Source organism: Corvus moneduloides, chromosome 13, assembly GCF_009650955.1.
Source record: "Corvus moneduloides isolate bCorMon1 chromosome 13, bCorMon1.pri, whole genome shotgun sequence".
Lineage (NCBI taxonomy): Eukaryota > Metazoa > Chordata > Aves > Passeriformes > Corvidae > Corvus > Corvus moneduloides.
Window position 1 is genome coordinate 7,728,926 of NC_045488.1, and position 25,807 is coordinate 7,754,732.

Sequence of the window (25,807 nt, forward strand, 5' to 3'; positions counted from 1 at the left end):
AGCGCCCACCAAAATCAAATGCAGCTAATTGGAAGGTGGTGACAGCTAGGGGACTGCTGGATTTGCATGCTAATTCCTCTATTTGAGCATCACACAGCCCAAGTACAGGTAAAATGAGACTCTGCATTTCATTCCAGACGATTTCCTGCCTTCTCCGCAGTACCCATGAATACACACACACACGTTTTCTCTCTTGGGCTGTCCTGAAGCCAAAAATCAGCTGGAGATTGCATTACATGTCCTTTCCAAAAGGCTGGCCAACAACTTCAAGGGGCAACATTTTTTTTTCCTCTTGTTAGGACAGGGCTACAAACTGCAGCTGTAGATGAGTCTTTAGAAATCACAGCAACCCAGCTCACGTGGGGAGAAGAGAGGTCCTTCCACAGGTTGGGTTACAGCTTCCTCATACTTTATATGCCAGGGCTTAGGATGGATCCTTGGCTCTTGTATCACACGATATTGTTGAAGTTTTGTTTCGAGTACCCAACCTCCTCCCCTGTTCTACCACTGGCATCTGCCCCTGCTCTAAGTCTACCAATTATTTCCTTTAAGTGTCAGAAGCACACCGCATGCACTGAGATATAACCTTTCTCCTAGTTGATGCTGTTAAACTACTACTTGAAACTGAAGTCACAGTTGACAAGTGCTACTTCAGTCACTAATAACTACTTCAGACGTGCTAGTGGTGTCTTGGCTCTTAATGCTGTGGCTCAGGGCTCAGGGAGTGTCTTTACAGGTCACTTAGAGCCATCCATCTGATCTGAAACAAGATCAGTCAATCTCTCCTCTGGCTCTGTGCCTTGCTTGCCAGGAGGCTCTCTCTCCACCTCCCCAGGGCTGCAGCAGTGGCATATCTGGGTGGCTGTAGGGGCTGCCCAGATCCCAGAAGATCACACTTTGGGACATACCTGTGAGCCACAAGCTGAGTTTTTCTGTTTGCAGCCAAGGAAAAGTGAGGGGTCCAATTCCTTGAGGTTGAATACAGCAATTTCAAGGGAGAAACATCTCCTTTGCTTGTCCACATCACAATTTACTTTTGTTTTAATCTTTTTTTATTTTTGGGTTTTTTTTTAAAAGCAGGTTGAACACCTTCCTGAGAAAAACAGGATTTCTGCGTGGATGGAGGATGAGCACTCAGACGCACACCTGAACTCTGCAGCATCATGTAAGGAATAGCTTTCCTTTCCTATCCCACTCCCCTTTCTTCAGGCTCAGCTCCTTCAGTCTAATCAAAGCATGAGGTATCTCAGACACAGAAGATTCACAGTTTGGCAGAGGTCACAAATATTCCCTTTATATTTTGGCACATTTTTGGCACAGTGTTTGGATAAATTTGGAACAGAGTAATATAAGGCAAGGCCATATTGTCTGGGGCACTGAGCTCTATGCCCTGTTACTGCAGACAATCCTGTAAGAAGCGTTAAGTCCAGAACAACCTCCACTTTTCCATTGTCTCCTGCACATAAGAAGCTACAATGTGGTATAACAAACTGGGTCTGGCTTTTCAACAGAAAAAAGATATGTCAGGTTTTAAGTCTCCTTGACATGACAACATCTTCATCTAAATCGTGAAGCCATCCTTTGGATAGCCCAGCCTTGGTCTAATGTCTTTTAGAAAATGATGCTCATTTAATTCCTGAAATGTGAAATCTAGGTCTCAGGTCAAGAGCATAGATGTTGTTTAGCTGAAAAATTTAGATCCATCAGACTGTCTGCAAGAGTCTGCAACTTTTCAAACTTTAGATTGCAACTAGACTCTTACTGCTATACACAGTCTTTTGAAGAGTAGGATCTAAATAAAAATACCCTTGAAGTACAGGGCATTTTTTATACTCCCACCCTCACAATTTTTTAGGAAACAAAAGACTTCTTCAGGGCCACAACTTGTCTGCACAGAACAAATAGCCAGACCTCGGCTAAAACTTTATTCCTTTTTCACTCTATATCCAGCCCTGAATTCTTCCCTCAGGCAGGATTTTGATGGGACTTGATGGGAGAATCCCCTAAGACAGGCAGGGTCAGATCACACAGATGAAGGGACTTGACAATATGGGAGATATAGAAGGACCTCAGCGAGAGTAGGGCAGTTACTTCATGGGAAAATACACCAAGTTCTTATCTTAGTAATTGTATGGACAAATTAAATCTAGTCCCAAGCAATCAGGACTCACCCCTTCACTGTTAAAAGATGACAGACCTCCAGCCAAGACACATATCCTTTGGTAGCAGAGAGTGATCAGCTCTTGCCAGGCAGATTTCTGGCTCTCATAAAATGTGCTGGTTATGGGCAGGATATTTCTACGACACAGGGAAATTTTTATCCTCAATGGGAGACACAGCTGGGCTGAAGGAAAGATTTTGTTGCACCTGTATCTAGCACAGATCACACACACACATATGAGCTTCCAGAAGGCAAAAAAAGTCCATTCATGTGCCAATTGTGTCTTTATATCCTCTCTATGTGTATGAATTTATGGTTGTATGAACAGCCATATCCAGTTATTGAAGTATTTGATGATCCAAAGTGCTCAAGGCCTTCTTATTCCATCTCATTCACTGTTAAAGTTCTGCACAACCTCTTTACTGGCTTTCAGCCTGCCATAAATACAAATGACTTGCCAATAAAAGCTGGTATCTCCCTCTGTCAGGAGGACTATAGCATCGTTGTTATTTAAGAGGTGGCAGTTTTGACACAATTCTTATTTAAAATTTGTAAAAGGAAAAAAGATGATGTAATAAATCTGTATGTTTTTCCTAAGCAGCCACTGAAAGTGGATGCTCTTCCCCTTTCCAAAAGCACCAGCCATTTAATGTTTCCTAAGTTGTTTTTGCATGAATTAGGGCGTTGGAGTGAAGCACTGTCAGTTACAAAACCACGCTGTTGTCTCCAGCTAATTTTGTGCTAGTAGCTCTTTGAAACTGCTAAATCTAGTTTTTAGTGTATGATGATTTTGTTTAGTGATGGTGTAAAACAGCTGCTACTTTTCTGATGAGTTGCCTGTTTTCCATTTTATGTCTCTGCAAGATGTTGGGTTTCATCATGGCCCTGTCTGAGAGGCAGCTGAGAATAACCTGTAAAATCCTCCAAAACACAACAAAAAGCAAAGGTCCCCAAACCCAGGAGTTTGACCACCCACACAGCCAAATTTCAGAGTGATCAGTCCTCTGTCTTTACTGGTGCCCTCAGACCATCTCAATGCTCTGCTAGAATGATGTAAATGATGAGAGCAGGGTGAGCAGGAAAGCAGGGAACTTGCTGCTCCAAGAGGACAAGTGAGAGGCCATCCAGCAGCCCCAGACTGTTTCTGGGGGGCTGGTTCAGATTAGGATGCCCGTGCTGTTTGTATCCTTGCTGCTCATGCTGCTGCTCCCACCTCTCTGCCTGGTTATGGCCAGGAGGATGAAATTATGGCTTGGATGACATTATGGCTTGGGGTGTCCTTCCAAAGTAATTAATCACTCTGCTTTCCTCAGATTCTGCTTGCAGCCACTGCTTTTTGAGTGTCATTTTGCCACTGAATTGCTTGGGTGCCAAACACTTCCCAGGATGTGACTGCTCCTGGCCGTCAGGAGATGGGAGCAAGGGCCAGACTGACCATGACAGCTACCCCTCACTAATATTTCAGGGGGCCTCTTTTAAGTAAAATCCCTATTACCTTTGTGAAAGGTGTTTTGCATTTGGTGTTTGCCAGAGGTTCTCATGAGGAACCACTTAGTGGTCACCCTGTAGGTACTTTGCTACTGACTTTCCCGTAGAGGCAAGCAGCCCTGCTTTATTCAGTGGCAGAAAGCTGAATGGTTGTCTTTCATCTTGCCTTATCCCCTGTATCCCATGGGCTGGCATTTGTTCCATGTGCTCCAAGCAAGAAAATGGCAAAACACATAAAGGAAGCACTCAGAGAGCTCCTCAAAGAGGTGAAGACTAGGATCTTTCCAGTAATAACCTGCACTCCATAAAAGTATCCTAGATTTTGGATAGACAAATTGGAAGCAGCTTGTCTCCCTGATTCTTCCTTCCCTTTGCACTTTACACTCCTCCCCAGCATGACTCGCAGGCTTTTCCAAAAGCAGTGCAGCCCATTGAACAGCGGTGGTCTAAACTGTTATGAAGATCTTAAACTGCTGAATTGTTACAAGCTAAAATTGATTGCAACTGAGCCTGTGAACTGAAGTGCTGGAAACAGCACAGAGAGAAGTGGGGAAAGGTACAAAAGATCTTGCTTTATTATTTTGGGGGGGTTTTTCTCTTTCATAAGATTTCCAAACCATTTTGCCTTGATGAGTTCTGCATCTCTCTCAATAATCACTGGACGGTTTTTCCTGCTATTTTCAATATAAATGGTATTCTCAGTTTGTCTTCTAATTTGCTGGTTGCAGTGTCATTTCTGAAGAATTCTAAAAGTCTGCTTCAAAGTCAGATCCAGAGGAAAAATCAATGATGTCAGATCCAGAGGGAAAAATATGAAGATATTTACTCCCCCTCAAGCTAAAAAATCCCTTTTTTTGCTTTCTGAAACTAAAAATCCTTTCTCAGCCTGTTTCACTCTATTCTGCCTTGATTTTATTTGCACCCTCATCACGAGAGCATGTGAACACCTCCGAGTAGTACATTAAGCAATGTGACTAACATCTGTCACGTATAGTGTACTCGCTGTCTCTCAGCATCCTTAAAATGAATTTAGTGCTTGTGCAGGATCAATAGTGCTGGAGACAGACAGTCTCTGTTCAGTCTTGGAGCTGGCACAGTTTGGGTGAGACCCTTGTGATGGTCCCCCCAGCCTGCTGCCCCTTTGTCCCCCGAGTGCCAGCTCATGCACTGGGGAGCACTCATGGGGAAGCGGCTCTGCACCAAGTTTGTTTCCAGTGGGACAGAGAAATCCAAGTAATTTGGGGAATCAGATGAGGCTGTCAGTGTTTCCCAGCTATCAGCTGCTCGCTGAGGGATACATGTATGGTCTCGTGTGCCTGCTGTACTCAGGAGCCCAGATGGATCCAGCATCACTGATTTTCCACGGTTTTCTGCCTTCCTCAGGTGTCTCTGCTCATTTTTTAGCATCAGTTACAACTTAGGGCTATTGATGGACAAGGATGCTGCTGTTTCTCACCATCAAAACCTTCTCTGCCAGGTTGCTTTGACAGTGTTCTCAAACACTTGAAATCGGGTCAATACGGGTCCCATGCTGAACAGAGCTGGGAGCCCTCTCCTCTGTATCCAGCACCATGAGCAAGAACTAGGCATCCTGGGGCACTGTAATTTCAAGCAATATGTTTTCTTAATGGGACAAATATGCTTTGCCTAATTTTGCTTTCAGTGCATGGGATTGTTATTGCTCAGCAGCCCCACACAGGTGTTTAAGCAGTTTTGTGGCAGGATTTTCCAGTAGCAGCATGAAGTTTTATTGACTGTTACCTCAAGAGTAACTTCAGAAGAAACAACATCCCCAGCTGGTTGTGATGGATGCATGTGGAGCTGTGGCAGAAAACTCAGGAGCCAGTGACCTCTCTGTCATGGTCTGTCATATTTTGGGTAAGAATGCAAAGCAACTGTAAAAGGACACTGCTTTTCATGCAGTGAGAAGAACTAGGAGGGATGAAGTTACTAAATTACTTGTTTCCCCTGAAAACTGTTGGCTTGTCCGCTCTGATAATATGAGCATACTGAGGATAGGTCAATAAGTAAAATAAATTCCATACTTTGCAAGGATTCTAGGTTGTGGGGTTTAATTTGGTCTATGCGTGTGCATTAAATGGTAGAGTAGGGGACTCTGGTCTCTGTGTGGTAACCTAAATTATAAATTACACAGCTTTTGACACATAAGAGACATCTGACCCACAACTTGCCCTTGTTCCAGTTCCATAGTAGGTCAAAACCCAGGTGAGCACCCCTAATTTCTCCTCAGTGCCACCAGCCTATACCTTGCCATCCATAAAAAGCAGACCCAGGTACCTGGCTGTTTGGAAACCCAGCAGGCTCCTGCAGGACCCACCCAGGGCATGTTCCAGAGCCTGTTTCTCGGGGTAATATCTGAGATTGTGCTCCACTGTTAGCAGAAATGGAAACATGAGCTATCCGATCAAGAGAGATAAATACATCTATTTCAGAATACATAATCTTACCACATATGTGAAGTAGTTTAATCATTAGCAAGTTGTCAAGCATTTATTGAATGGAATTAGCCTCTTTATTTCTGGTCAGGATCAATCTTTTTTCCCCTTCCCAGTACAATGAATGCTTATATGTTACACATTGCAGCGTCTGGGGCAGATGACACTTGCCAAAGGGTTTGATGATCAATTCTGATACAAATCTGACATGAAGAAACAGGAGAGAGTCTGCATCAGATGAGCAGTGGGAGAGATAAATTCACATTTAATGCTTCTAAATGTCTGTGCATATTATATCCATCTCAAACACAGTATCCAAAAGCAAGCACAGTGCACAAGGATGATGCTTGGATGAAGACATGGGCAGAGTACAGGGGTGAGGATGGCATTTCTCAGTGGAATATTGTAGAACTGTGGGATTGAGAGTCTAGTTAGAATTAAGTGTGATATTAACTATACAACTATGGGTCAGAGAAATGGCCTCTTGTCTACCAACTCTGTGATACAGAGGCCATGGGCAGAAAAAAAAGACTTTCCATATTTTTTATTCACTAAAAATCTCTGTTAGATTTGCACCTCCAATCTGGAGATGAAACAGAGACCTATTACCAGTCCCAGACCCTGGAGCCATGCCTTCATTTACCACCAGCCTGCTTTTCTCCTCTCCCTTTCCCTTTCCAAGCAGGGCTGTATATGAGTATTCACTCCTTATTATTTCTCCCCTCACAGTTGCTTTTTCCTTCCCACACCTGCCAACATTAGCTCCTTTCTTTGCCTCACGCTGCTGTACAGCCTAACGCATGTGATCTCCATGCCAAGATGTTTTTTAATTTCCCAACAAAGTTCTTTTGGCATGGAATGAGCTGAGCAGTAAGAGCACAGGAGGTGAGGCATAGGCAGGGGCGGGAAGGGGAACGAGGAGGAGCAGGGGCTCAAATTTATGTTGCTTCTGGCTTCACACTCCCAACTTGTGTTGTGTGTGTCCGGGGAGCAGCGTGGGTGGGGTGGAGATGGCAGCAGGGGGTTCATCCATGGCAGGTTGCTGAATCAGGAACCCTGACACTTGTGAAGTACTCTGTCAGGAACATTAAGTATCCAAAAGTGATAAAGCTTCAATTTGCTAGTCCATTAGACTAATTACTGCAATAATTAAGTAACTACTTGATTAGAACTAATGGGTACCTAATTATCCAGGAGAAAAGTATCAGGTGGCAATTATCAGGTGGCAATTAATAGACTGGAGTTAATGTCTTAGCACTGTCTTTGTATGAATTCATAAGCAAGGTAAAGAAAACAAACAATAACTTATTAATATTTATTGGTGCCACAGTGTTTTTCAGCTTGTTTCATTTACACAGAACCAATTAGTGAAAAGACAGTTAGTGTTGCAAAGATGTAAAGTGACTGAAGCAGGAGTTTGATTTTAAAGGAACAGGATCACATTAGCACTTATAAGCAAAGACAAATGGGTATCAGCCAGGGACTTGATTCTGGTGCTATTAATTCATCAACAGAAGAAATCAGAGTAATTGAACTCAGTATTAATAATGAAACACACAGGAAGGCAGCTCCTGTCTTAATGGGGTTCACTTCAGTTTTGGTCCCTCCCTGGGTCTTCATCAGTGTTTTCTACACTGTCCAGGAAACGCAGGGACACCTCGGTGAGTGAACAGGAACTTCCCGCTGGCAGGGGTGGGAGACACAGCAATAAAATCCTCCAGATCAGTGCTGTGAGCTCTCTAAAGGAGACAGATTCCCTGAGCAGCTAAAGCCTGGGTGCAACACAGATTCCATCATGAAGGCAAGGTGGTAGAGCTGAATTCCTGCCCATTCACAGTGTTGGTGTAAATAAACCACAACGCCAGCTCCATTCCTGGTAATTCCCCCTTCGCTCAGCACCCACTTGAAACATCACTACGAGTTCCTATGGATGAAGTCTGAGTGAATGTAACGTCTTTTAGACCTCAGATTGGAGTGGGGTTTTGCAGTTAGTTTTTTTGGGGGTGTTCTTTTTTTTTTTTTCATGGCTATGCAAAGGTCCATCTTCTCAGATTACATAATTTGCTATTGTTTCTTTGAAGTCAAACCGTAGTGATTTTTGCAGAATGAAACTATGGCTTAGGATCTACTTTTCTTACTCTCTTCTCCAAATTCAAGAAGCTTTAAATTTCCCAGCAAAAAAATGAAAAATCCCAGTGTTTTCTTTCCTACAAATCTTTATGATCCTAATGATCCTCTTAAATGGCTTCAATCCAAAAACAGTTGTGTATGCAAGTTGTCTCCTTGTCTCTCTATGGGAGAGCTCATATTAGCCATAATTACTCTCCTGAGTAAGAGTTGTTAAAGTGTGATATACAATGAGCTTTTGCTGATTTTAAAACACAGAATGAAGAGCTCCCTTATAAACCTCAATCCTTTGAAATTCAGCTGTTGGTAAATGAAAGACCAAATTCTAAGATGGCTTTGGCAGCTCTGCACAATACATGGTTTTATGGAAGTGGAGGATCTTGCCTCTACAGCAGCTATTCCCCCCCACCCCCTACCCTTTTTTCCATGTTATAAATAAATGAAGGGTATCCTAATCATATTTTAGACTGTGTGCAGAGTCAGACGCTAAACCATAATGTCTGCATATTAGAACATGTGCAATGATAAATGGAGATAAATCTAAAATTTATAGAACATGAACATTTGCATAAACTGCAATATCCAAACACATAGGCTGTTAAGTAACAATTGTCACAAAGGGCATAAAAAATTCAACTTTGTTTCATGGAAAGAACTCAAATTCCTAACATGATTAAGATAATATATCATTTGTTCCTATCTTATTAAAGGCGTAATTGTTAGACACAGAAGTGGCATTAACTCTAATCTGGCTTTATATATGTACAAATAGGAGGGGAGGTAGATCTGAAAATGGATGCTTTTGGTGATCCATAGGCATTTTATTAATGTTTGAATAATAACTGCCTGGAGGGCCTGTTATAAATTAAAGGGACGAATTGAGATATAAATTTTTATGAGGACTAGTTATACATTTCCATTATGTGTTTAAAAATGAAGGAATTACTGTGAACACAGCAGAACTCACATTTATTTGAGGTGATTTGGATGGGAGGGAAGGTGCAGTGAAGGAAGCTGCACGCTGGCTGTAAGAAAGATGTATCTGTCCCTGTGAAAAGATATATCATATGTCATGCATGAACTCTCTTCTACAGCCGACTTTTCTCTGCAGCTGATTTCGCATGATTATTTATTTGACAACAGCAAGTGATGATATAGCAGTGAGTTTTAGGCCACTTAGAGAAGAATTCTTATTCTTAAATCATAGAGGATTTCCCAAACCCAACCACTGTCAAACTAGAGTTAATCTAACAGAGAAACCCAGTAATCTCTTTGGCATACATTTCTCATTGTTCCTCCTGCCTGGGTGTACACGTCTTCATTTGCAGCGCATCTGTGGGACCAGCAGTATTGGAGATCTTCCTCCTGCCCTTTGCTGAGGCTGCTTTTGGGAGCTCAGCTCTGATTGCTGAGAAAGCACCAGCCCCCCTTTGTTATCCAGCAGCACTGATGCCCTGGGAGATCCTCAGACAATCCCATCAACGTGCTTTTGATGTGACAGCACAGGGGATGACAACCCAATACCTTCACTCAGGCAGGCTTGGCCCAAACCCACGTCTGTTCACAAGGGAAAGGAGGCAGGATGCCAGTGTTTAGACAGTCACTTAATATGTGGGGACCTGTTTTCCATGCCCTGATTAATTGGAACTGACCACTGAGGGCAAAGCCTCCTAGATGAAATTCTCCAGTGTTTGACCCCCGTTTAGAGGCTTCGTTGCTCTGGACTTCAATAGGTGCCAGCAAACTCATGCCTTGGAGGTCTTTAGCTGTATTCTCTGTGCCTCAGTTGCCTGTCTGTAAAAGAGGAAGGCTCACAGGTTTGGTTTGAGGAGGAATGTGTTCATTGGGATGATATCCAGACAGATGACAATGTTGTATCATCTGCAGACATCCACACCAAGGTAGCAGCTGTGCAAGTGTGTACCAGGGGAGCTTTATTATAAGACACACAGCACAGGGGCCTTCAATTTTACAGCCTTTCATGTTACTCAATTAATCAATTTAAATTTTGTAGGCATTTTTTGTTGTTTTCTCCCAACCCTCCTTTAATTAGTCTTTCAAGGGCTGGGCAAGTATTTTCTTTTTGGACTAGGCCTGATACATTGGGAAATAAGACTTGAGGATGTTCTTGGTTTGCAGAGAGCCTGAAGCATTAATGAAGTTGATAAAACATCAAGACCTAGCTCAACCTCATTTTCTATCTTTGGAGCATCACCCTTGGCTCTACCATTCATGGAGATCACTGTGCCCACTTGGAGGGGAGCGGTTGGCAGTGCCTTTTGATCTACCAACAGTGTTATTTTTTCTTCCAAGTGTGGAAATGAGGTGGTCTACAAGAAATATGACAAAATGTCCTCATGGTTCTGATTAAGGTTCCTACTTTCAGCAGTGTTTTGAATCTGGACTGTATTCCCAGGCAGCTCAGTCTGTGACAGCAAACCTCACCCTGTGACAGTGATACGAAGGATCAGCTCTGCTTGGTTCCTACGCAGTTGGTTCAGCTTTCTACAACCTCAGTGTTTTGTCTCCAATCTTTCAGCTGAGAAACACAATTTGTGACACTCCCAACCTTACTCAGATCTCAGTGTCTGTTACCTTCAAGGATAGTACCATGGTTGTGTCTCTCTCTTTTCCCCATGAAGTCATATAAAAAAAGTGATTGTTGTGAAAATATCCAACAAGCATTGAAGCAGCAAAAATTATTCCCCCAGCCAATTGGAGCCTTTTCTAAATGCATTACAGTGCTGGACAAGTGACTAATTAGGCAAGACTCATACTGTCTGTTTTTCAAAACTATGTTTTTTCTGTATGTGTTACTGAAGGGACAGATTCACAAGAGTTTCTTTAGGGAAGATGCAGGGGAATGTTATAGAGAGTAAGTTCTATGACAGAATTAGCAAATGTATTAAGTACAGTGCCAATCTGGTATAGCAGAAATGACTAAATACCCATCAGGGCCTGTCACTCGTCAAGAAGTGAAATCTTAGACCCATTTAAGTCAATGACAAATGTTCACAGAATCTGGCTGCAAGTTAATAAATGTTTGGAGCCTGTATAACTCAAACTCTGATATTTGTCAGATTAATTATTTGTCTGAGCTTATTGTGTGTCAAACAATTTCTTTGTGAAGTTAGAATGCTTTGTGTTGTATTATCTATAATTCTGATTAAGAAAACATCACGCAAGTGTGGAGATATATCATTGCAAGTTTTATATCAGGTCACAGAGAATTAGTATATACAATATTAAATAATATAACTAAATATGGGATTGTAAAATGTTCAAAATGGGCCATGGTTGAGGCTGTATTTTCTGCCTTGTTTTTTGACATTTCCTGATTTAGGAATACCTTAATATTCAACCTGAACTTTCTTTTATCATATTCTTCTCATTAAGCTCCATTTATGTAAAAGGAAAAAAATAACTCAACATGTATACCAATTCCTTCAGTTTACACTTGCCTTTAATACAAAACAGAGGATTTCAGGACTATATACATCAGGTGTTTTCAGCAAAGTAGCAGCAGCAAATCATAGACATTTGTCATTCCTTGGAGCTGTCTGACAGTTCTGACAATTCATTAGGCTGGGCTGAAAAGAGGTTTAGAAAGCGAAGGAAGGATCACAGGTAGTGGAGTTGCCTTTGCATGATCCAGTAATAGCTGATTTGTATCATTTTTGGTGATGGATACACTCTTCAGATTAAACTCAGCTGAATTTTCCCCCTTTATTCTTCTCTTTTTTCTTTTTTTCCTTCAACAGGAGCTTCTATGCACATTAGTCTAGATTTAGACCTTGATTTATCCCAAGGAGTAGATGCCCATGAAATTTTTCCTGGAACCTGCTGATATTTGTGGCTTTTCAGAGCTAAGGAGAAGTGAAGTCAGTATTCAGTTTCTACCTAGTGAGGTTTTCTTTTCCATTGTGTTTGAGTTACATTCTTTGCTGTGGCTGTACCATGACATATGCCATTCTTCAAAGTCAGAGTCATTCCTGCCAGGACCTATGCAAATCAAACTTGTGACTTTGTTCAGAGATAAGTGCCTCCATTATCCCACTCCTTCCACTTACTGATTTGCTTTCGAGACTTGTACACAAGCAATTCTTTGACTTGTAGGCAAATCCTTTGCAATAACGCTGAATCCGCAGAATAGGCCACCTGGAAAATATGAGCTCTTCCATCGGAAAGCATTTCCCTTTTCCAGGTTGGTGGGCTGTTTCAAATCATGCGACCATGTAAAATGCCTGGGTCAGATTCTGAGTGGGTGAGGTGATGCTGTCTGGCCAGGGAGCATCCCTGGGGTCAGGCAGATGATGCTCTCCAGGATCAGCACTATGGGGGAGCCTGCTTAGCCCTGCAGAGGATGAATAGCTTTCCATCTTCATTCTATCTGTTTTATAGCTGCCACAGGAGAAGCAGTCTGAGATTGAGCCTGACACACTAGTATTATATGTAGGTATTACAAGAGCAATATTTGCTCTTGATGACCATTGGAACATAGTCCTTTAAAGAACTCTAAAATAGCCCTAAAAGAAGGGCTTGTACACTGTTTTTTTTTGGGGGGGATGTGTGGTATTTTTCAACATGTGAAGTTTTTCAGACCCTCAAAACCAACAGTGAATTCTAAGTACTTCCTAATTTGTACCTTTTTTTTCTTCTTTAAGGTTCAAAGTGCTGACAGCATTGCCTCACCATCCATCTTGGGCACAACTCCTTCTTCAAGTTAAAGTTTTCTACCTGTCTCAACCAAATAGAGAGATTCAAACCAACGTTTTAGCTGGACAATCCCAGGAGTGAAAATTATCTCAGCTTTCTGCTTCTTCCAGTGTGTCTTTATGGGCCTGAAGTCAGTCTCTTTCCTGTGCAAGTAAAGGTATTTCCCTGTCATCCCATGTGAAGGGCGGGTCAGTACAAAGCAAATAAATGACACTCATGGATGTTGGATCATGTGTCACCTTGTCTGATGTGCCTCCAGATTTGCTGGTAGGTTTTTGGGGGGGTTGCAGTGATTTTTGCAGTCAGTTTAAAGTGGCAGGCTGTACATGTTGGTTTATAATTCTGGAGTTGTGAGTGTGGGTTGAGCAGTTGGCATTAATTTTCAATAATGAGTCAGAGGCTGAATTACAGGATCCTACCCATGGATATAAGAGCAAACAAAGAAACAAGCAGCCTTCCTCTCCCTCCCTTGACATAAGTCATATTTTGTCTCCTATGACCTCAACTGGCCCTTTAAATTTCATATCAAACATTAGAAAGAAAGAGGTCAAAGTAAGAGCCCCGTTGAAAAAAACCCACAGCCAACCCAGATATGAACTATGGGAACTTGTCATCTTATCATCCTAATTGAAGTCATTCTGCAATGTATGACAGTCCATCATATATTCTGCCAGTCAGTGTGTCATACATGATGTGTAACAAGAGAGATCATAAACCCAGAGGGGAAGCCCCTTCTTTTTTATTACTTTATTTGATCATTTTCATAAAAAGTCCCCTTGCTCAATACAGAGGGATGTGTTTATTAGCCCCATTAAAGCTCTGTCCATTCATTTGACACTGTGATTTACACAGCTTTACCACAAAAGAATCCCATTATTTCCAGTCTGGGGAGGTGTCTTTTTATTGTGTGATGAAAAAATAAGTATTTAATTCCACAGGTGAAGGCAAGGAAAGGAGAGGTTGTTGTCAGAGGCTCAGAAGTAAACAAAAGGATGCTTTAGGTATAATTGACTCAGAGAAAGAAAACATTCCCAGTAAATATAGAAAAATAAATAAATAAAGACGCTCTTCCTATGGAGTGGGAATTTAACTGGGCTCAGCTGAACTTTTTTTCCCCCGCGTGCCTTCATTAAAAACAGCAGAATTTGGCAAAATTTCCCTCTGTGTTCTACCCATGAATGTTTCTAGAAAATATCAGCTTTCATACGCAAATATTCTTGAAGTGAAATTGGTGGCTTCCTTTGAACACAGCTAGTGCCTCAAATCCCATCTGCTTTTCCTACAACACGCCCACTCATTATCTAGCTTATTTGGCTTTATTTTATTTTTTTTTAAATGAACACAAATTAAGCTATTTAATCAAATATGTACATGATTACATGGCATTTTTGCATAAGAGTTATACACCCACGGAAATCATTAATCACAGATAACAACACTATGTTAAAATTAGACATTTTGTTTTCTTTTTGTGTGTGTGTGCTTTTTAACATAATATCCTGCGTAGCTCTAATTTCACCTCTACTCTCATTTGAATAAAGCAGGATTGTTTTACAACAAAGTATTCATTTGTCTGTAGCTCTGATAATTGGTATTTATGTTTAGACTTGATCTCAGAGGAATAAAAATACAGAACTTGAAAACAAAATTGGTATGGTTCAAATCCCTCTCTTTCTTTTTTTATTTTCCCCTTTTTTGCTTGCAGAGAATGTCACCATGAATGTCCATTGGCAAACTGGATAAGAAAGAGTGTCACAGTGCAGGACAACCTAGAAGATGACAGGTATTTCCAGGCATAGCAATGATGAGATCAAATTCCCCTCAACCTGCCTTGTTTGCTGATCCTTTAATCAGATTCAACTTCATAGCAGCTACAGCACAAGGTTCCCTGACAATGTATGACAGCATGTGACAGGAAAATATTTTTTTTTTTTCTTTTTTGGCCATTTGATGCTATTTGAGATAAATCTGAAGCCCCAGCAGCATCTGATAAATCTACCAAACTACTTTAGTGAAGGTTTTTCAGCTATGCGTAATTGAACTGCAGGGTTTGGGGTTCGTGTTCATGTGTTTGTAGTGGAATCCAAGCAGGAAGGCTGGGAAATGATCTAAACCCTTTGAGGTTAACCAGCCATGAAAGAGCATCAACGACAGAAGAGGACATTATTAAAAAGCAGCCAGCCTCACTCAAAAAGAACCACTGTGTGAAGCCAGAGCTGGAAGAACAACACCCAGGGCTGTTTGTGGTCCTGCAGGGATATGTATTTCATCCCCCGTCTTCATCTCCAAATTTCCTCTGAACTGCTTCTGAGCTGAATTCTTGAGAAAGGAAAACACCAGCAAATTTTAAATGGGACTTATCAACCTTTTCTCTACAATCTGCTTCATATTCCCCTCACACCCATGTTCTTGCAGTGTCTTGGGGAAATGCTTGGATCAAAGATAAGAGAGAACAAGGAAAGGAGTGAAGCAAGAAACAAACAACAAAACAAAACCAGCACTCCCGAAACTTTTTGATGAAACTCCTCTGCGAATCATGTGCATGGTTACAGCAAAGTTAAAACTGCCTTCTTCTTCACCAGTACTTAATTCCTGCTTTTAAAATCAGGCTCCCTTTGATCTTCAGGATTGAAATGATCTGGAAATGAAACAGCCAGTGCCTTGTAGAAAATCTGGAGAGGGTCCCAGACATGGCTTTTACCTGGAAGTCTTCCAAAACAGGATGAAATCTCTCTGGTTTCAGAACAAATTGCAAGATTTTTTTCTCCATGTCTAGTCCAACTGTGGAACTCTAGCCCTGATGTCTGCTGCTTCCCAAAGCACAGATGTAATAACCTCTGAGGTGAAATGAGAGCATTATTCCCCCTTCTTCTCCCCTCTGCCTCTCCTCCGAGGGTTGAGGGCTGAGAGAATTTTATTAAAGTGAAGGCTTAAAGATTTGGGCAGACTTAATTTGAGGAGACAGTTGGTTATAACCCAGTGTAGGGCCATCCATGTGAAGGCTGGAGAGGACAGAGCACCAGGAGCATCTGTGACATCTGGATCATGTTGAAAGCTCAGAAATATCTGCCTGGCTTCGCGTGACCTGGCCCCAGAGCCAAAAGGGCTGAGAAATGTGGTTAAGAGACTGCAGCAAGTTTTGCCCTAGCAAATGAGTCCCACTGAGAAAGCAAGCACATAAATATTTCTCTGAGTCTGTTTCTTTTAGTGAATATATTTCCATATGTTGCATTAATATTTCTTTTATTGTGTCTTGTAAGTCCATCTGGTATTTGTATTGGGAGGGCTTGAGCTGGCAAATCCCTGCACTGCTGTTACACACAAATCTGGACAGCCCTTACAAGGACAGGTAGGTGGTTGGATAGGGACAACATCTCCTCAGCTGCCTTTTTAATTGGATAAACTTCTCAAATCAATCTAGATAACCAGGTTACTTATTGTCAATTAGCTCCCACTGTGCCAATGTTACAACATAAGTATGGGCTGAGTACAAAGTATAGCAGTCCACAGTAAAGAAACCTCTCAGACACTGCACAGTGCAACAACCCTGATCTAGGTGGAGTAAAGGAGAAAAGATACCTGGGCATTGATACTAAGCAGAAAGTGTGCTGAAAAATCACAGTTTGCCAGGACAATAAGAATCACTTTCCTTTGCATGTATTATTAAGGAACTGGGGAATAATTATCTGCTTTAATACAAGCTTTTTCCTTCTGCATGATTAACTTCAGTGATATCAACAGAGAGTGTGATGACTCTGAAATGACAGCTCCTGGTAGCACGTTCTGGGATTAGCAAAAACAGGTTGTCACTTTACCCTAGTCAGGAACAGTCAGTCGCTTTGTGCTGAGTGCTGGACAGAGGAGCAGGGTTCTGCACCAGACATCTGACAGCCCAAGTGGGCAGCAGGTCCAGCCTCCTGCCAGGTGGCTCCCAGGTCGGGCGTGCAGGGCTCCGCTCTGGCAGGAGATTGGATTTCCTGAGGCAGCACCGTGTGATTTTGGCTGTGGAGCTTCCAGACTGAAAGCACTCCGTGCTCCTTGTACTAAGCTGAGACTTGCACTGTTCTTTGCACAGTGCTCTGTGATGATTTGAAAATACTGTGTACTTTTAAAATGACTGGCTCTAATGCCAGTCCTGTGTCTGGCTGCTCAACGTGCAAAGTGACAACGCACACACCAGCCCCTGGAGGGGATGGAGAGATAGGTAGGACAAACATGCCAGAGAGAGCTCTGAGCAATGGCATGGAACAACAAAAAAAAGACTTTCATTCTTACTAAAGTTGTGAAAACTCTGTCATGGCTTCTGTAGAAATTAATCAATATATGAAAAAATGCATAACAACTGTGGGGGCAGCAAGAAGCTGTCTATAAATTAAAATATTGTGAGTTTCTAGAGCTAACTGGAGAAAGCACTGGGGTGGCTAGCAGGGCTCTGGAGCCAGGACAGAGTCCATAGCATTGGATCCTTCACCAGAGTCCATATTTTGTCAATGTCAGGATACCTAAGAACTGTAAAACAAAGCAAATTGTACGTATGGAAGGAAACTAGAAATTTAGTCCTGCATCACATTCCTTTGAAAATTTCATAATAATTAAAAAAAAAAAGAAATGTCCATATATTTTTAAGAAAAATAGGAGGTGAAAAGATTAATTCTCAGAATCTGTGAAATATACAGTGATGAGTTACGGAGGGTTGCAGTGAGGGGGGGTGTTTTTGTAATTCTGTAGGCATCTCAGTCCTCTGGTGAAATGATGTATGGGGCAATCGTCTGGTAGGGGCTGATGGGATGTAAATGAAACTAATTAAGGAAATGTCAAACATAATTAATAAAACAGGTTTAAGTTGCAAAAGCACTGTCAGCTGAATGAATGGGGAAGAATGCCTCATTCCCGTTGTTTTGGGGCTTGCTTGCTTATTTATTTATTTATTTATTTATTCCTTGCTTGCCCCCTCGCCCTTCCAGCAGCTTTTTCAGTTGCACCATTCAATTAGATCTCAGAAAGCTCTTGGAAGCCTCTTGCATTTTCACCTTGCCCCCCTCATGAGCTGGGGTCCCACAGAATAGGAGGAATATAAATTTGCCTTGTCGGCTTGCAGCCTGGGAAGAAGAAGGAAAAAAAATTAATTGCTAACTCCTCATCTTCCCCAAGTACTACAGGACATTAACATAACCAATTTGCTTGAACTCCTCACTGGCTGCTTAATAGAGCATCTGACCAGCTGATAAGACCTGGGTGCTGCTGCCTATGATACCTTGTTATTAGCATTTTCATAATATTTAAATTTACAGCCCCATGATTCACTAGCCTCCATTCATTATTGATAAGTACAAAAAATAAATAAAAAGGGTTTATAAATAGCAAAGGGGGGTGAGCGACCTATAATTATGGCAAGCAAATTAGGGTGCATGGTAGAGTCAGTTACATTTGCCTAGGAGTAATGATGCTCAAGAACTTTTTCTCCCTAGGGACCAGAAAAATAATGGATTCCCTGGCAGCTGCAGATGGGCTAGGAAAGGCTGTCACCCAGGATGCTGTTTATATAAGTTAGGCCGAGCATATGGCTCTGTGTCCTGCCTGTAGCCACCTCCAGATATTGCAGTTTCAATGGAAAGAAATAAATACATAAATAAAAATAGCCCCTCGTTGGAAGGTGGTGGTTCAGGGATATGAGGAGGAGGGAAGTGGAGGGGAGAAAAAAGCAAACAACCAAAGGGAGTCTGCCCAGAAGTTTCTGTCGAGAGCAACCCCAGCAGCTCAGGGATCAAGTAGGGGTGATAGCCTTAAAGCCAGAGGCTGTTTAGCTGCATCACTGAAGAGAGAAAGATGAAATGTGATTTCTGCTAAAGCAAAACCTTTCCATGTTGCAGTCCAAGACAGACAAACACCAAAGCTTTGAGCCTGAGATGATGAAAATCACAGTCCCAGTTGAAAATAGAAGCTACTAGAAATAACCACTGGATACTTTATAATTTAGACCCTGTGGTTCTATTTCCATTAATTCAATCAAAGGCCATTTTTCTCTTTACTAATGAAACTAGAATGAAACACAAAACAGAGGCTGACCTGTTAGCAGGTGACTGTTTCTTGTAAGTTATTCATTAAAAACACCCCAATGCTCTGGTGCTGAAGGAGGCTGTACCTACTTCCATATAAATTAAACATAAGTGAGTTGGTTGAAAGATAAAAAAAAAAAAAAGGTATTTCTCCTGACTCCCAATTCTTGTACAGGATGCATGAAGAGGAAACAGACCTTCCAGACATTTGCAGTGGGTTGGGGACTTTTATGTACCAGCTGCCCCAAAATTTTTCAATTCCAAGTAGCTCCAGTTTTACTGTAGGCATGAATATTACCAATATGGTGCAGTCAACATACTCTAGATAAGATAGGAATGAGTCTTGGTTTGGCTCTTCTTAAAAAAGTCAAAGTAGGCTCAGAAATAAAAGGGAAGAACTTTGGCAGGAAAACTGCAGTTCAGATGTTTTCACACTTTGATTTTTCTTTACTAAATTTAATTAAATTATTAGTGAATCTGTGTTGTTTTGCATCATTCAGTCTTTCTGTTGGGAAGTTTGGATAATGTGCCACTGGCATTTCTTGTAAAGACATTATCTGAAAACACCAATTGGCCTGCAGATTTCCCAGCTACTTTTTTAATTTTTTTCCTGTGTTATTTTCAGATTCTCCCAGCACTTCTATTATGCAGCAGTATTAGCAAGTATCCACTCTGGACTGCATCCATGTACGAATTTACAGTTCTTGAGAACTTTCCTGCATCTTAGCAAAAAATGAAGAGAGGATATTTATTAAAGCAATATTCCAGCTAGACCCCCTCAACAACCTGTGCCTGGAGCCTTATCCATTATAATATATGCAGCAAAAAGTCCAAACTGAAACTTACTCATCTTCTCTGAATTCTGGCAAAGTTTAAAGTGGACACAAGCTCAGGAAGGAATCCTACTCCTGCAGCAAACCTTCTCCCCAGAACCTCCCCAGTCCTGCAGAAGCTCACACTTGGGCCTGAGCTGTCCATCTTCCAAACATGCATCCATCTTCCAGAAACATCCTTAGGCATCCTGTGGGCTCTGCTCTGCCTTAAACCTCACATTAGCATCATCGAGGGAAAATATAAATTTAAACTGACACAGACTTGCTTGTCTCTTCCTTTGTGTTTAAACACAGATGGTTGCTTTTGTTGTGCCGCCGCATTTCAGCCAATGCAAGCAGCAAAGTACTTAACTGGAATATATATCTCTTCTCCTTTCCAAACATTCACAGGGCTTTTTTTTTTTTTTTTTGTAGATGAAGTATCATTCTTCAGAATATATACAATGTTTTCATGCATCTTAATCTAATCCATTCGTCCCTGTAATTTATTGTTAACTGCTTGGATGTGGGGGCCATGACAGCTTTGAGTAAAGCATTTAAGCAGGCATCTGCTTTGTATAAATTATAGGAACCTTGGTCACACAAGGTTTCAGACAGAGACAAAGGTCTCTTACCAGCATCTGTAGCCTTGGGGACAGTGATTTTTTATTCTTTTTTTTTTTTTACTGTAAGAAGCTTTGGATCTTGCAAACAGTAGAACTATCTGCAGACTTGCATTTACTTTTGTATTTGCTATTGTTAACAGCTCCAAGGCAGGAGAGACATGATTGGCGTGGGGTTTGGGAGCAGGAAAACACTTTGTTAGTCTCAAATCAGCTCCTTGGAGGCTAAAGCCCTGATTAACTATAACTGGACTAGATTGTTTTAATCTGACTACTGTAGTATTTTATGTCTGGTCATTTAGGCTTATTTCTGTAATACTTCAATAAGCCTGAAACAATTACTTCAATGTCTCTCTTTGTCTCCTGCCATCGGACATGGCATGGTGTCATGACATAAGAAAGCAGAACAGCAGGATGTGGAAAAAGATAACCTGTGCCACCTAGCAAGGAATCTGTGAACAGGAGAGCAAAAAACAGTTCTTAATATAATCATAATATATCCCAAAGCCCTTTCTCTCCTCTTTTGATCACGCTTCCTGGGTTTTTTTTGCCTGGCTACGAGACATCTCAAAGGTCAGCAAGACTTTTGTTAGGGATACACAGTTCACCAAAAGTCTGCTGTGCAAATACTCTTGTTGCCTTCTCACTTGTGCTGCTTAGATTAATTTGGCTCACTCCTGAATCTTTCTGCATGTTTCCTAACTAGACCAGAAGAAGTCTGCTGCAGCAAACTAATTGAAGCAGAGTACTCTGCATCTCACTTTGGCACCATCACCCCACGCCTCAGACACACAGTTCAGAGCTAATAACCATGTCAGAGGCATGCCACTCACCAAGGTGAAATGCAATGCAATGGTGGACAAGCCTGGTGAGCAGTTTTCCTCTTCAAACATAGCTTGGAGACGTGGCTTCACTCTCCTTAGTACCTCTGGCTGCACAAAGGCAGAGCTGTGAAGGTGATGGGATCACAGCAAATCTACCCGAGTGCAGAGCTTTGGTTTAATTTTTTTTTATATCAATGGCTGGTCTCAGCTCTAATTAACCTACTCCCCTATCAGTCCATTCCCTCCCCACATGTCGTCTTTTCCCCTTCCTCCCTGTGATCTCCATTTCACTGCAGAGATGGCCTGGCAAAGAGGCATTATTCTATTTAGAAGCCGAGCACCTCACTAGGGGTGACAGGCCTGTTTTTAGGTCATTTATCTAATTGCTCTTTGCAGATAAGAATTAATTAGCCCGATTATTTTTCTTAGTTTTTGGATGGGTTCCCCACCTGGAGAGAAGAAATTCCTCTATGTCAGTGATTAATTGCTGAGCCAGAAGCTTTCTGCCTTGCATTTGTAATAAATGCCGACTAGTTCTTTAGGTCGCATTAGGAATCAGGCAGATTGTGGTTAAAATGCATGGGATAATAAAGCATTTCTACAAACAAGGTCACTGCCATTAGATTTTGATTAAATATTTTAATTTATCTGGAGGTTGAGGGACTGTGGGAATCAAAAGGTTTAAGGTCTCCTATTCCCAGCATTTTGTGATGAGAGTCGCCCTATAGCCCTTTGATCTAAACCAGATGAACCTCATGGCAATGCTTCAGCTCAGGATTTGGCACAGCTAGTTTGTCTCATACTGCTCTGAGTGCTTGGAAGGCCGTGAGTGTGCAGCCAGCTCAACTCAGTTGTGATAACATTTTGTGAACTACAGGAGTCTGGTCGAGCTGAGGGAGGAAAGGTTAAGATTTGAGTGTGAAATTATGGCAGGCTTATATCCAGCTGGGTTTAACACAGCAGAAGTTCTTTTCTTTTCCCCTTTTCCTTCCCTTCTTTGCTCCACTTCACCTTCTCCTTCCTTTTTTCCTTTCCCTTCCCCTTCCCCCTCCATTTCCTTTTTCTTTTTGTTTCCATTCCCTTTTTTCACCTTTTTTTTTCCGTAAGAATTCTGAGCATTCAGCCCAAAGAAAAATCTATTTTTTCTGCAGGACCAACTAAAGAAAAACAGTGGCCTCAATTCAAAAGCTGGTCAGCCTAGGACAGGTCTCTTTTCCAGGATTATAGAGCAAGCCAGACAGTATGATCTCCTGTGCCCTTAAAACCTGATTTCTGACCTAGAAAGTTCATGGAAGAAAATTGGAGTCTTGCCATCTATTTTGCTGTTCTTGTGAACTGTTTGAAGCCCCTGATGTCCCAATAGGAGAAATTAATTGCTGGTGTTAGAGCAGCTCCTCAGATCACAAAAGACGTGGAGCTGCCTGCGCTGTGGTGATCATTGCTGCCTCAGAGAGCCGCGGGTTGGAAAGGCACAGGGATGAGATCCTAGGTCTGACTCTCTCTGTCTCACAGCTGAGAGGTGTTAGGAGGGCAGTGTCAGGGCATCTGGCACCAAATACCTTTGCTGTGTCTGTTCTCCAGGAAAAAAGTAAATCTTCCTCTTGCTGAGACGCTTGCAAAACGTTTACATTGGAGAGAAGTAAATTAGGGTCCCCGTGTGGATTTTGTTAGCCAGCAGTTATTTTACTGGGGATTTTGTTTGTTTGCTTTTTAATGGAAAGAGGAAAAAATGAGAAAAGCTGAAAACGTGACAATTTTTTCTCCTGACAAGTGGGCTGAAGACAGACAAGGAGAACTGATATTTCTCTAATGTATAGGAACAATATTGCATTGTGAAAAGTAACTTTCCGTGGAACTTCGAATTCTTACTCAACCACAGTATTTTGAGAATACCATTCCCAGCTGTGATTTAAAGACGAAAAATCTAGTGCTACACTGATGGTTAGTCAAAAATCAATGCTTAAAAATTGCTCCTAACTTCAACTTTGAGCTAAGGGACTAGGAGAGCTATTTTGGCTTTGAGTATTGAGTAAAGCTCATGTGTATCAGATATAGCTGATATTTCTCACTACCTACAAAATGATCAAAATTATTTTATCTTATCTTTTGGTAAATTGGGGTTTTATTCTGGTCACCATTGCTGCCTGTATTTCATAACTAGACCAGAATACACATGCAAGACAGAGCACCTATTTTTTTGCCTTACCAGATACCCAAGCAAAGCTAGATACTCGAATTCAGTGGGAGTTGAGGTGCTAAATACTATTTTTGATCATAGCAATGGGACCCTATTTTAACTAATATATTATGTAATAATTTGGGAATAAAAACAACATCTCCCCATGTCACTGGGAAATTACATTACAACCCAGTTTTCAGATGTAGAAATGGAGTCCTTGTGAGTCTGAGCTTTTTCCTTAATGCCACAAAATGTGTCACTGGAAAAACTTCACACAAAACCTTAGCAATATCTGCTCTTGTTTTAAGCCCACACCAAACCATTTAATTTAAGTAAGATTTACCTCCCCCACCTGCAATGCCATTTCTGGCACTGTACATGAGGAAATGTAACAATATTGAGTGGCCTGAGTTATGATAAAGAAAGATGGTTGCTAAGAAAAAGCATGATGATAGCCAAGAAATTAATATTACAGAGATGAAAATCTTCTTATGGACCCAAAATAATAGATGTTCTGTATCAATATATGACTAATCAGCACTCAAGGATTTATCTTTCAAATTACAGAACATGGTGGAGACATTTAATGCAATATGGTCTCCCTTCAGAGAGATACAGTATGTGACTAAATATCTCCAGTGAGTAATATTCACACTTACTCAAGTACTGTAAATATATCCCTGATAAATCTGGAGAGCGAATTCTTGTAAATTCTTGTTTAACACTGCAAGGAAGCTTAATAACTTTCCAATCTATCAACATGTTTTAATTTCCTACTGTGCAGTTCCTAACTGAAACAAGGCATTTAACTGAAGAGATTCAAAACTAATGGATAATGGACTGTCATGTACCAAAAAACCTTGGTACCAAATGTGGCACTGAATTGTGTGGGTTTAGGCAGGACATTTCCAAATGGGAATGTTTCATGGCTGCTATGCCTAATTATGCATGCATTTTTATATAAAATTTAATGCATGTGCAATATGCAGATTAAAATAAGAAAAAATCCTCTCTACTAATAAGTGGGAATGGCTAACAACCTGATAGAGGGTTGAAGCCAGGTGGCTGCATCAGCAAGTGACACGTGTACTTACATGTGCTTCCCAAGGTCCAGAATCCAGGCTGAGCAGAACACTCAGTAAAAATCATGCCACACTTAACAAAACCAGCCTATTTTTAAGTGGGAGTTAATAATGTTAACCTACATGTATTTTACAGGGCTTGGAAGGGTGCAGATTGGCTGATTAGTAATTCAAGTTTATGTGATGTTTCGAGCCCCTAATTTTGTCTTTTTTTGCCTCCATTATTTTAAGCAGGTACCTCAAAAAATTAATCCAACAAACTCATTGACATATACAGTATCAGGCTGGGCTTTTTTTTTTTGGGGGGGGGGGGGGGGGAGGGGAGGGTTAGAAGAATCAGTCTTATTTCTGTAGCCTCTTTTCTGAAAAAGCAGACCCTGAACTGGTGGTCAGTGGAGGATGCCTGTTGCAAATAGTGTGCCCATAAGCTTGTGTTGGTCAGAGAGAGCAACCTTGCTGGATTGAAGGGAAGCAGGTCTCAGGGTGAAGATGCCATCTCTGGGACATCCTCAGGATGGAGTTCATCTCCCTTAAAGCATGTTTCTACATTTCTGCCATGAGAGCAGAAGAATTTCTAGTCAGACCCTTGAATTAACTGGGACATGGCCTGTGCGAGGCTGTGAGGAGCACTAAGGAAATCAGCACTGCTCCTTAAAAACTGGTGTTAGCAGCCACACCACCCAAAATCTGAGCTGCCTGGTAGTCTTCAGATATTGCCCCAGCAAGAAAATTCAGAAATAATCAGCTGTGATAGAGAGATGCCTAAATCATAACTGCTACTTTTGTGCATTACATTAATTGATCTTTACCAATAAATTGAAATTATCTCAAACTTTTATTCATAGGTGGTAATTGTCTTTAGCTAACTACAATTTTTTTTCCCCTAAGCATCAGGACATTTTCTAGGCAGAGATTTGCTGTGGTCCTTTCATGAGCAAATGCAGCAATACCTGCATACTCTTTTATAAAATGTGCAAGGGTTTTTTTTAAATATAAATTATTCAGTTATTATGATGCTGCTGCTGCTGCTACTGTGTATATAAACGTTTTCAGTCCCAGAATGGGCATAAAATACTTACTCTGAATAGCAAACATGAAAGAAAACAACTGAGCTGAGAATTAATGATTCACCATTTCCTTTTTTGTTTGGGTTTTTTTTTTTTTTTTTACAGCTCTGGGGGTCTCTGCGAAAGCAACATCTTCCTACAAGTGATAATATGAAATCTTCTTGTTCTTCCTACTTGCCTTTTTCCTCCCTGGGGTCTTTAAACTTACTTCAAGCA

The 25,807-nt window shown here is 41.3% G+C and overlaps 1 long non-coding RNA gene across 1 annotated transcript in view; it reads left to right on the top strand.

Annotated features, from left to right (window-relative positions):
* Nucleotides 1-24,798, top strand: part of LOC116450651 — a 50,233-nt gene extending 25,435 nt beyond the window's left edge. The window contains exons 6-9 of the long non-coding RNA XR_004242879.1: nucleotides 1,078-1,165; nucleotides 12,897-13,215; nucleotides 14,654-16,297; nucleotides 19,630-24,798. This is a non-coding gene — a long non-coding RNA (uncharacterized LOC116450651). The remainder of the gene's footprint in view (nucleotides 1-1,077; nucleotides 1,166-12,896; nucleotides 13,216-14,653; nucleotides 16,298-19,629) is intronic.
* Nucleotides 24,799-25,807: the final 1,009 nt, after the last annotated feature.